The sequence below is a fragment of the Trachypithecus francoisi genome, unplaced genomic scaffold, assembly GCF_009764315.1.
Source record: "Trachypithecus francoisi isolate TF-2019V2 unplaced genomic scaffold, Tfra_2.0 Lachesis_group4, whole genome shotgun sequence".
Taxonomy (NCBI): Eukaryota; Metazoa; Chordata; class Mammalia; order Primates; family Cercopithecidae; genus Trachypithecus; species Trachypithecus francoisi.
The window spans coordinates 142,340,795-142,352,913 of NW_022681469.1; positions in this window are offsets into that span (position 1 = coordinate 142,340,795).

Genomic DNA, 12,119 nt, shown 5'->3' on the forward strand with positions numbered 1-12,119 from the left:
CTCTTCATTGACCAGCCAGCCAATGTTTATCACCAGGCTCTGGGGCAGGCTGAGGATGCAGGTGCGGACCATTGCCCCAGATAGTAGGGGACTTGCAGGTTAATTTCTTTCACACCTCAACCCAGGGAAGTGTGGTCAGGTGGGCCCGCCACTTCCTAGGAGGATATCTTTGGTAAGGCAGAGAAAAAAACCACACACACAGAATTGAAGGCTATGGAGGAGGCTGCTATTAGTAAGAGAAGGGCTAATTTTTTTTTTCTTTTTTCTTTTTTTTGGAGGCGGAGTCTCGCTCTGTCGCCCGGACTGGAGTGCAGTGGCCAGATCTCAGCTCGCTGCAAGCTCCGCCTCCCGGGTTTACGCCATTCTCCTGCCTCAGCCTCCCGAGTAGCTGGGATTACAGGCGCCCGCCACCTCGCCCAGCTAGTTTTTGTATTTTTAGTAGAGACGGGGTTTCACTGTGTTAGCCAGGATGGTCTCGATCTCCTGACCTCGTGATCCGCCCGTCTCGGCCTCCCAAAGTGCTGGGATTACAGGCTTGAGCCACCGCGCCCGGCCTGAGAAGGACTAATTTCTTTTTGAGGTGTTTTGTCTCTGCACTGCCTGGAAGTCTGTCTTGCCGTGGGAGCTGTCGCAGAGCCTGTGGCCTGAGCGCCCTCCTCCAGGACAAGGCAGAAGGTAAAATGACTTCTGAACATGAGATTCTTTCTACGGGTGTCAATGGCCAAGTTGCAGGTGTTGGCACTGCATTGCCCTCTGCTGGCTATGTGAGGTAGGGCACATCAGCCACCCCAGGCGGATCTCTGTTGATCTAAGGGGGCAGCATCTCTGACCTTATAGGTGAACCCTGCAGTCCCTGACACGCAGGAAATGCCGGTTGAATAACACATCTTGTTCTGATTGAGTAAACATAATAACTATACTTATGTGACAACAACTGAACTTGTTGGATTAGTTTACGTTGGCCTAAAAGGAAGAAGCTGAGGCAAAACTGGTAAAAGTAGAGAATTAACTGCATCCAAGCTTGAGGACTGCAACCCGAGAACATAGATTCAAGTTCTCCTGAATGAACACTCTGATTAGCAGCACTGACAAGTGGATTTTTAAAGGCAAAAGGGACAGGGAATGGGCTGATACACAGCTGTCTGCCAGGAATTCTCATTGGTTTACAGAAATGACATTCATCAATGGCTACACATTGTTAAGCCATAGGGTGTGGGTTATAGTGTTCAGTATGGCATCATTAGGTTAATTTTTAGCTACTTGTGGCAGTAGCAAGCAGTTCCAAGAGATGAAAACATAACTAAAAAGGAGGAGTGATTGATGGCTTTTTCTTGAGACAAGGTCTTGCTCTGTCACCCAGGCTGGACTGCAGTGGTGCAATCATAGCTCACTGCAGCCTCGACCTCTTGGGCTCAAGCAATCCTCCCACCTCATCCTTCCGAGTAGCCGGGACTACAAGTGCGCACCACCACGTCTGGATAAGTTTTGTACTTTTTTGCAGAGATGGGGTCTTGTGTGTTTCCTGGGCTGGTCCTGACCTCCAAGGTTCAAGCGCTCCTCCCACCTTGGCTTCCCAAAGCACCGTAATTAGAGACGTGAGCCACTGTGTCCAGCTTATTGTCCCATTTTAATGTCTCTCCAGGCCTAATAATTTGAAAGGCCTCAAATTCCTCTGATGAAAATTCTTTATTTTCCTCATTCGGCTACCAAGATGTCTCTGGAGCCGACGTTATAAATGTCCTCATACGCATGTTACTTGAATTCCTCAGGAGATGACCAGAAACTTGGTCCCCTTCCTCACCCTACACTGGCCACTCTTTGACTTTCAGGCCCTTGTGCCACGCTGCTATCACTGGCCTGGTCCCCTTGTGCACGCTTCCCACAACCTGGGCAATGGCCCCTTCCTCAACCCCTCCTCCATTCCCAGCACTGGTGATCAAGACTCCTCTGAGCAGGAATATAATGACAGCCAACACGGTTCACTTTCGGTGCTTTCAGCAAGGCAGAGAGAATTAGGAACATAATTGGGATTGTTCTGATGGAACTAATTACCCCGGATTTCAAAAATTGTTGTCAGCGAGTTCACGCCATGTTTTCCTCTAGTGCCTCCCACTAATGTGAAAAGAAAATGTTAATAATTATCCAACGCTCTACAAATCCAGAGATTTGTAAATTGGAAAATCAGCACGTCACTAGTAAGTCAAGAGTGTACCTTGGGAAGCCCGCCACGCTCTCGTGTAAAAGGTTGGGCTTTGGTGTCAATTGCTGAGGTGGCCACGCTCCTGCTGCCTCCTCGCGGTCCAGTCTCATCACAGTGATGACAATGCCACCTTGACCAGAAACAATGAGATGATGGTTTGTCTTTATAAATGACAATGGGACAGCGGAATATGTTAGAGCATGAACTGTGCGTCTCCCATACCTTTATCCTTAAACCTAGCACTAAGCCACGTTTTAAAGCCAGGTGTCCTTCATGTATTATCCGGCAATTCCACTCCTCTTGGGCTTATGTGGAGAGAACTCATGTGGCCCAGGAGACGTGGACAGGAATGTTCATAATCGCAAAGGCCTCAGTAGCAAAAGCCAGAAGTCTCCAAATATCCATGTGCTAGAGAACGGATGGATGCATAGAGTTTGGTGTGCTCAGATGATGGAAAACAGTGAAAATAAATGCAGACAGCTTCACCAGCAGTACAGAACCATCTCAGGTAACATTCTAAGTGAAAAAAGCAAACTGTAGAATAGTACCTACAACACGATTCCATTTATATAAAGTTTGAAAATGGGCAAAACTAAACAATATCTTGTTTAGGATTACGTGCATTACATGGTAAGACTAGGGGAAAAAACTCCAGCAGGGATTGAGAAAGTCCCAGTTGAGATCGGGAGTTGCCTCTGTTGGGAGGCAGGGTGCATTTGGGAGGAGGGGGGACCCTCAAGGACATCAAGGATGTTCTGTTTCCTAGGTTAGGAATGACTTTCACATCTGGGCTTCTGGGTTCCATGGCAGCTTACTCACATTTAAGTACTCCTTGGTATGTATGTAATAGTAGAATAGCATCTAATTAATCACCACCCAGGCATGAGGCTCAACTTATCAAATAAGGAAGCAGTGCTAGTATAAGAAAATAGTACTGCTCTGCTGGTGCTTAGTAGTTTTTCAGTTACCACATACATGAAGGAGAGTGATTTCTGACCATGAAGGAGAGTGATTTCTGACCAATTTTCATGGAGTAGGATCAGCTCCACATATGTGAGCTTTTAATAATAGCTAATATTTATTGAGCCATCATTGTCGGGCCGTTTGTGTGGAACTTCCATCAGCGATCCCGCCTGGCCCTCTCCGCATCATGTTATCCCCAAATGCCAGATGAGGACACAGCCTGGGCTCAGGTGTGTGTGAGGGTTGGGACTGTGCGGCCACAGTGTGTTATTTACATATGTGCACACATACACACCTGTGCGTTTCCATGCACATCCATGCAACACTGTCATACACACACAGCCATGCAGAAGTTTACTTACTAGGAAAAGAGTAGCACTCAGTTCTCTGGACTTCACAAGGAGAGGAGAACGCAGGCGTAAATGTCAGTCCTCGGCATCCTGGCATAGTCTGTGCTGCGGTGGAGTTGGGTGGGGGCTGGTAAGAGTTCTCCTTTAGAGTCTCCTTCAGTGAGTGTTTTGTAGGAACAAAATTTTTAAAAGGGTAAAGTCATGACTGCCATACAGATATGAAATGAATATGTGTGTTATGGAAATAAAGCCATCTTGCCAGTGGTAGGCCTTTCCATGTCCAGTCTAGGAGACAGAATGCCCCAGTATCAGAGGCTAGTGTGCTGAGACTCCACGCATGTGGGAGGGGACTATGTGGAGAGACTCTTATTCATATTACACAGTGAAGTGGAAGAAAAATGAGGACTTCCCCCAGATCTCCTTGAAGGGTGCCTGGATGACCTTGTGACAGTCCCTGCGTGCCTCCCGAGGGAGCCTGAGTCATTTGGGTGCGTGTATTCCCAGTTCTAGGGGGCAGAAAGCCTTATACCTTGCATTATAAAATCAAAATCTCTCACCTGGCTGATTCTGGAGGCACCCTAAGGAGGGAGAAGGGAAGTAACTACCTCCCTCAAGAGAGGTTCATCATTTTACCCTTATACATGGAAAAGACTTTTTTTTTTTTTTTTTTGAGACAAGAGTCTTATTCTGTCATCTAGGCCAGAGTGTAGTGGCACTATCTCAGCTCAGTGCAAATTCTGCCTCCCAAGTTCAAGCTATTCTCCTGCCTCAACCTCCCGAGAGCTGGGACTACAGTCATGTACCACCACACCAGGCTAATTTTTGTAATTTTAGTAGAGACGAGGTTTGGCCATGTGGGCCAGGCTGGTCTGGAACTACTGACCTCAAGTGATCCACCTGCGTGATCTGCCTGCCTTGGCCTCCCAAAGTTCTGGGATTATAGGCGTGAGCTGCTGAATTGCACTCAACATGAGGTAAGCTGGCAGGTGCTGTGACCGGTTCTCAGAGGCAGTCCCAGTGGCAGGAGTCCACACAGAGCAAGGAGCATGAAGTGCAGATGGAAGCAGAGCCAGCCTCTCGGCAGGACCCACAGGGGCAGTCAAGCCTCTCCAGGCAGGACAGAAGATAGTCCGCTGAGGACACAAACCATTTATCCATGCTGGCAGTTCGCTACGATTCCCAGGGTTGCAAGTAGCTCCTGTGGAAGGGACTCCAGAAGCCCCTCAGAGGCACCTTGCAGAGTCTGGACAAGGCAGGGTCCCCTGCCGGGCCCCACGGCTTCCCTGGGCCAGAGGCAGGAAGACGTAGTGGTGGACTGCCTTGCTGGCAGGTTCCCAGGCCTGCCTGGGCAGGTTCCTCCCTTCACTCAACAGCAGTTTCCTTTCCTGCGAAATTCTAGGTACCGGACAGGGCTCTTGTGAAGATGGGATGAGGTCACAGGTAGAGGGGCGCAGGTGCGAGGGGCTCATGAACAGACTTAAACTCTTCCCCAGATAGCTGAGCTTGGTGCCATTTGCTCTGGGGCCTCCTTCTGGCTCACATTTTCCTCCTATGGCAACAGTTCCCTGAGGCCAGTCCAGTCTCGCCTCAACCTCAAGCACCCCTCCTTGTGCCTGGCCAGTTGTCACCTGTTGTCTGAGGGCTGCGCCCCTGCGTCCCTGCCCTCCTTCTCACTGGGGACACAGCGGGTCCTCTCTTTCTAGTCCCACGTGAGAATCGCTCCTCAGGGCTAGCTCTGGGCTTTGGTTCACATGCTGCACACCTTGTCCACGCCAGGCTGGCCTCTGGAAGGCAAGGTTCTCACCGGGGACAGGATACGGGGTAGTGTAGCCCAGGAAGGACACCTAGTCGAGGGGCTGAGGAGAGGGAGGTGGAGGCTGGGAGAGAGGCAGGACAGGCAGGATGGATGGAAACTGTTGGTCCATTTGCACTGCTATACAGAAATACATGAGACTGGGTCACTTATAAAGGAAAGAGGCTTAATTGGCTCACAGTTCTGCAGACGGTGCAGAGAGCATAGCCCTGGCATCTGCTTCTGGTGAGGCTTATGATTATGGCAGAAGGGAAGGGGAGCAGGTGCGTCACATGGGGAGAGAAGGAGCAAGAGAGATGGGTGCAAGTCCCAGATTCTTTTAAACCACCAGATCTCATGTGAACTCACTCATCACCACGCGGAGGGCACCAAGTCATTCATGAGGCATTCACTCAACACCTCCCAACAGGCGCAGCTTTAACACTGGGAATCACATTCAACATGAGATTTGGAGGGGACAATCACCCAAACTATGCCAGGAATAGTACTCGGGGATGGTCCTTGTGTGTGTGTTTGTATGTGTGTTTGTGTATGTGTGTCTATGTGTGTCTGTGTGTGTGTCTGTGTGTGTGATCAAGATGTGGGCAGGACTGGCTCGTTTTGAGGCCTCTCTCCTGGGCTTGCAAATGGCTGCCTTCTTGCTGTGTTCTCTATTGTCTTCCCTCTGTATGTGTCTGCGTCCTAATCTTCTTTCTCATAAGGACACCAGGCATATTGGATCAGGCCTGCCACAATGACTCTGTTTATTCATTCATTCATTTATTTTTAAAAATAGAGATGGGGTCTCAGTATGTTGCCCAGGCTGGTCTTGAACTCCTGTGCCAGTCTCTCAAAGTGGTGGAATTACAGGGATGAGCCACTAAGCCCAGACCCAATGACCTCATTGAAATGTAATCACTTCTTTAAATACTCCATGTAGACCACAGTTGCATTCTGAGGTCCTAGGTGTTAGGACTTTAATACTTGACTTTTGGGGAAACACAATTCAGCTTATAACCATAAGGAGCTGGCACCAGTGCCTTGTGAAAACAGAGGCACATAAATATTAATAGTGTTGATCCACTGTCTTTGTTTTGGGACCAGATACATCCAGCCCTGGTCCCAAAACAAATGACCTTCAGTCAGAGGTAATTTTTTAAGTGTGCATTTCCCTAGGAGCAACCAATGTGTAAGAGCAGGTTGCTCAAAATTAATGTGGTTTTAAACAATTCTACCTACTTTGCTTTTCAACTAGAACATCATGACCCTTCCATATCACCTTTCCACTAACTGTGTTGCTGCCACTTACCAGGCCACCGGTGTGGGCTGGTCACCAGTGGACACAGGGCCAAGATTCCCTGTGTGGGCTGATCACTGTTGGACACCAGGCTGTGATTCTCCCTGTGTGGACTGGTCACTGGTGGACACAGGGCTGTGATTCCCCCTGTGTGGGCTGGTCACCGATGGATGTGGGGCTGCGATTCCCCCCATGTGGACTAGTCAATGGTGGACATGGGGCTGCGATTCTCCGTGTGTGGACTGGTCACCAGTGGATGCAGGGCTGTGATTCCCCCTGTGTGGGCTGGTCATTGGTGGACACAGAACTGTGATTCCCCCTGTGTGGGCTGGTCATCAGTGGACATGGGACTGTGATTTCCTCTGTGTGGGCTGGTCACTGGTGGATGCGGGGCTGTGATTCCCACTGCATCAGCTCATCACTGGTAGATGTGGGGCTGTGATTCCAGTGCTGGGTAAGCAGATGCTTAGAGAGCTTCAGACCCTGGCATTGGTGATGAAAACTGACAATATTGCAGAAGATGAGAGAGGGTTCTTTTGGGAGTGGCTACTTTAGAATTATTGTTGGGGTTTATGATACCCATTTGGTTACGGGGGAGTGCAGGAACAGGAAGCCTGTGGCTCCAGCAGAGGAACTTGCCAGATACATGGCAGAGGAATGAACTTGGCATGTGAGAAGGTCCCAGTGAAGGGGACTAGTGGTGTGGCATACCAGGTGGGTCTGAGCTGCTGAGAGCAGATTATACAGATTCCTGTAGATCACACATGTCCCTGTAGACCACACAGGTTCCTATAGTCAGAATAGGTCCCTGTAGTCCACACAGGTCCATAAACCATATGGGTCCCTTTAGACAGGATAGGTCACTCTAGTGCATACAAGTCTCTGTAGACCACATTTTCTTTTTTTTAAAGTTCACTGAAAAATGCATGCTACAATTATAACCAAATTTTGTAGCAGGAGGAAAAAAGTGAAACCAAGTAAAACCAATTATAATAAAATTGAGAAAATATAGGCAGCCAAAATAATGGAAAATAGCATTTTTCATGGTGCTGTCACATTTTTCACTGCAAATCTAAGAACTAAATCAATGTCCAAGCAATCACTTTTATAAGATTTCCATCAAGTTATATTTATTCATCTTATTCTTCAAATCCAAACTGTAATAAAAGCAAAACTTGCTAATATTTTTATGTGTATTAAAGCAGATTTGACAACAATGTTTCATATTCTGTAACTTTGCTTTGTTCGTTATTTTAAAAATGACTTTCCATGTTTTTCTTACAGGGCCCAAAAGGCAATCCTGGCCCAGTGGTATGGAGGTCTCCATGTTTTCTGTCATTTAGGATATAGGTCTTTGTTTAAGTTTGAAAGAAAAGAATCAGGAAAGTTAGCCTTCTTAGGTGTTCATCAGTTAACATGTTGGAGGTGACGAGCAGGCCACCAAAGAAATGCCAACATCCGTCCTTTCCCTCCCTCCTTCCTTCCCTCCCTCCCTTCCTCCCTTCCTTCCTCTCTTCCTCCCTTCCTCCCTTCCTTCCTTCTTTCCTTTTTTTTCTTTCATTTGTTGAGACAGAGTCTCACTCTGTTGCCCAGGCTGGAATGCAGTGGCATGATCTTGGCTCACTGCAACCTCTGCCTCCTGAGTTCAAGCAATTCTCCTGTCTCAACCTCCTGAGTAGCTGGGATTACAGGCACCTGCCACCATGCCCAGCTAATTTTTGTATTTTTAGTAGAGACGAGGTTTCACCATATTGGCCAGGCTGGTCTTGAACTCCTGACCTCATGATCCGCCTGCCTTGGCCTCTCAAAGTGCTGGGATTACAGGCGTGAGCCACCGCACCCGGCCTGTTCTTTATTTTTAAGAGGCATTAGAGCTGATGTTGTCACTGCTCTTGAGGTTCGCCTCTTCCCATCAGTGTGTTTAAAATCATCCTGCGACGGAGGACAGCACACAGAAAGCTCTGATAAATGGGACACTTTCTTTTAATAGCTCTCTCTTGATGACTGATTCTATTTTTAGATTGTGGAAGATAAATACTGACTGGAGAGAAATTCCTTAACATATCTACCACCTCCCCAGCAAAAAAGAAAGGAACTGTTTCTCTGCTTTAAACCAGACCATATATTCTTTATCCAATCCGCTGTTGAGGGGCACCTTGGTTGATTCCATGACTTTGCTATTGTGAATAGTGTGGTGATGAACAAACAGGTGTATGTGTCTTTGTGGCAGAACAATTTATTTTCCTTTGGGTGTATACCCAGTAATGGGATTACTAGGTTGAATGGTAGTGGGACATAGGAATCTTTTGATTTCTATGTCTTTGGAAATCTGTTTCCTGATATAAAGGAGCAAGTTGAAGATAACGTAATTGGATACAGGTCAGCCCTTTGATATTACTTGGGCTGCAATCCAATTCTTTGAAGAATTACAAACAACTGCCCTTGTCTCATAAATTGAGCCTTTACAAAAACAAAAATGTGACTCTGCAAGTGATTCAAAACCCATCCATCCTACTTATCAGCCCTCAAACCTCCTCTGTTCACCTGGAGATGCATCAGGGACTGTAGAGTCAGGACACTGGAAATGTAGCCATCCTGCATTTAAGGAAAAAGGAAAAAGTTTAAATAGTTCTAACCTAAAACTCTGATCATAGGCAAATGTGCTCCAGAACTCTTTCTTTGTTTTTGCCTTTCCTTTTTTTTTTTCCCCATAGGTTATTGGGGTACAGGTGATGCTTGGTTACATAAGTTCTTTAGTGGTGATTTGTGAGATTATGGTGCAGCCATCACCCGAGCACTATACACTCTACCCTATGTGTAGGCTTTCATCTCTCGCTCCCCTCCAATCCTTCCCCCCAAGTCCCCAAAGCCTACTGTATCATTCTTATGCCTTTTTGTCCTTGTAGCTTAGCTCCCACATATCAGTGAGAACATATGGTGTTTGGTTTTCCATTCCTGCAGAATTCTTTCTTGAAGAAACTTCCATCTTTTCTCTTTGCCATTGAGGTGTAAATCTTCTACTCTGTCTTCTCTTGGACCCAAAAGCCATCTCTTTGAAACTTCCAGGGAGTTACAAACTTCCAGGAAAATTGTATTCTTCCCCCAAACTCAAGGGAAACAAAAGTGGGGTTAGGGGAGGCTATTAAGAAAAAAACTGGCAAAAACAAATTCCTGAAGGTTTCTTCCACAAATATTGGTAAGAAGCTTTAGCCATCTGAGCAGATTTGTTTTGTCTTCCAGAAACAACTTAAATCCAGCTATTTTTAAAATATAAACTAGCGAGTTTTGTATTATTGTATTGTATTGTAAAATTTTAAAACAAAGGCTATAACATCTCTATTTGCATCTGTCTGTTTATGTATGTGTGTTTGTATGTATGTTATGTAGTATGACATTTTTCTACCTTTGGATGATATGAAATTAAGATATAAAATCCCTTAAAGGCATTCTATTTAATTAGCTTGAATAAAATAAGTGCTTATATAAGTTTAGTATTATTTTTATTTTTATTTTTTAAGATGAAGTCTCGCTCTGTAGCCCAGGCTGGAGTGCAGTGGCATGATCTCGGGCAACCTCCACCTCCCAGTCCTGGTTCAAGCAATTCTCCTGCCTCAGGCCCCCAAATATCTGGGATTAGAGGCATGTGCCATCATGCCCAGCTAATTTTTGTATTTTTAGTAGAGACAGAGTTTCACCATGTTGGCCAGGCTGGTCTTGAACTTCTGACCTCATGATCTGCCCTCCTCGGCCTCCCAAAGTGCTGGGATTGCATGATCTGCCCGCCTCGGCCTCCCAAAGTGCTGGCCTCACCAAAGTGCTGCGTGAGCCACCAGGCCTGGCTGATTAAGTATTCTTAAAACTTTCAGAGATGTAGAAACGAGTCCAAATGTTTCTTTAAGTTCACATAATCTGTGATAATCTTTGGTAAAGAAAGTTTTAAGATTGCTGACAAAATAAAAGTATGGTTTCCAGAGTTGTTAGTATTAAATATAATAAAGACATACACTCTTTTCTACCTAGTCTACTAGTCAAACAAACTTATGTTATCTCTATTAGATGTTTAAGATTACAAAGCTATAAATCCAACCTAAGAACAACATTAAGAACAAATTGCTTAATGCATGTTAAGTGTAGCAGTGAGGAAAACAAATAGAGAAGAACCATATATTTGCTGTTGTAACTTCCTAGCTTCTGTGATTTTTTTTACTACTTGCCTGATACGTCAACAACAAAAAAGTTAAATAATTCAGGATGATGGTTACTTTTGTTTAATGTCTCATGAAATTTTCATGAGCAGTACTGTAGGGAATAGGCCCCAAAATCTGGCCATTAACTGGCCCCAAAACTGGCCATAAAAAAAATCTCTGCAGCACTGTGACATGTTCTTGATGGCCATGACACTCATGCTGGCAGGTTGTGGGTTTACTGGAATGAGGGCAAGTAATATCCAGGGCGGAAAACTGCTTAAAGACATTCTTAAACCACAAACAATAGCATGAGCGATCTGTGCCTTAAGGACATGCGCCGGCTGCAGATAACTAGCCAGACCCATCCCTTTATTTTGGCCTATCCCTCTGTGATAAGGAATACTTTAAGTTGATCTATAATCTATAGAAATAATGCTTATCACTGGCTTGCTGTCAATAAATATGTGGGTAAATCTCTGTTTGAGGCTCTCAGCTCTGAAGGCTGTGAGACCCCTGATTTCCCACTCCACACTTCTATATTTCTGTGTGTGTGTCTTTAATTCCTCTAGCACTGCTGGATTAGGGTCTCCCTGACCGAGCTGGTCTCAGCACAGTACAAATATAGTTGTTAAGAACAAGTAAATTACATAAACATAAGTGGGATTAAAAATGTACAAATGAACTATTCAGCAATGATTATGTTTTATAATATGTCTGCCTGAAAACATTTTTCAGTCTTTTGGTAACTTGCAACCTTAAGGTTATGCTAAATTAAATTAAGTCATAGATATTCATTAACTGTCTGGGTCATTCCTAAATAAGATAAATATTAAAATGTTAATTACTAAGCAGAAGTAGGCATTTATATACCTTGTTTTCATGTGATATAGAGAGGTAAATATATTCAAATTTATTAAGAAACAGAAATTGTAATATGAGGAAATAGCAAATAGCTACAAAAATGTGAGAGGAATCCTTTTTTAAAATTCAATTTAATTTTTAATTTTTTTATTTCAATAAAATAGGTTTTGAGAGAATAGGTGGTGGTTGGTTAAATTCTTTAGTGGTGATTTCTGCTATTTTAAAGCACCTGAGCAGTGTACACGGCACCCAATGTGTAGTATTTTAACCCTTACCTTCCTCCCACCCTTCCCCCCAAGTCCCCAAAGTTTGTTGTGTCATTCTTATGTTTTTGCATCCTCATAGCTTAGCTCCCACTTATAGTGAGAACATACAATGTTTGGTTTTCCATTCCTGAGTTACTTCACTTAGAATAATAATCTCCAACTCCATCCAGGTTGCTGTGAATGCCATTATTTCATTTCTTTTT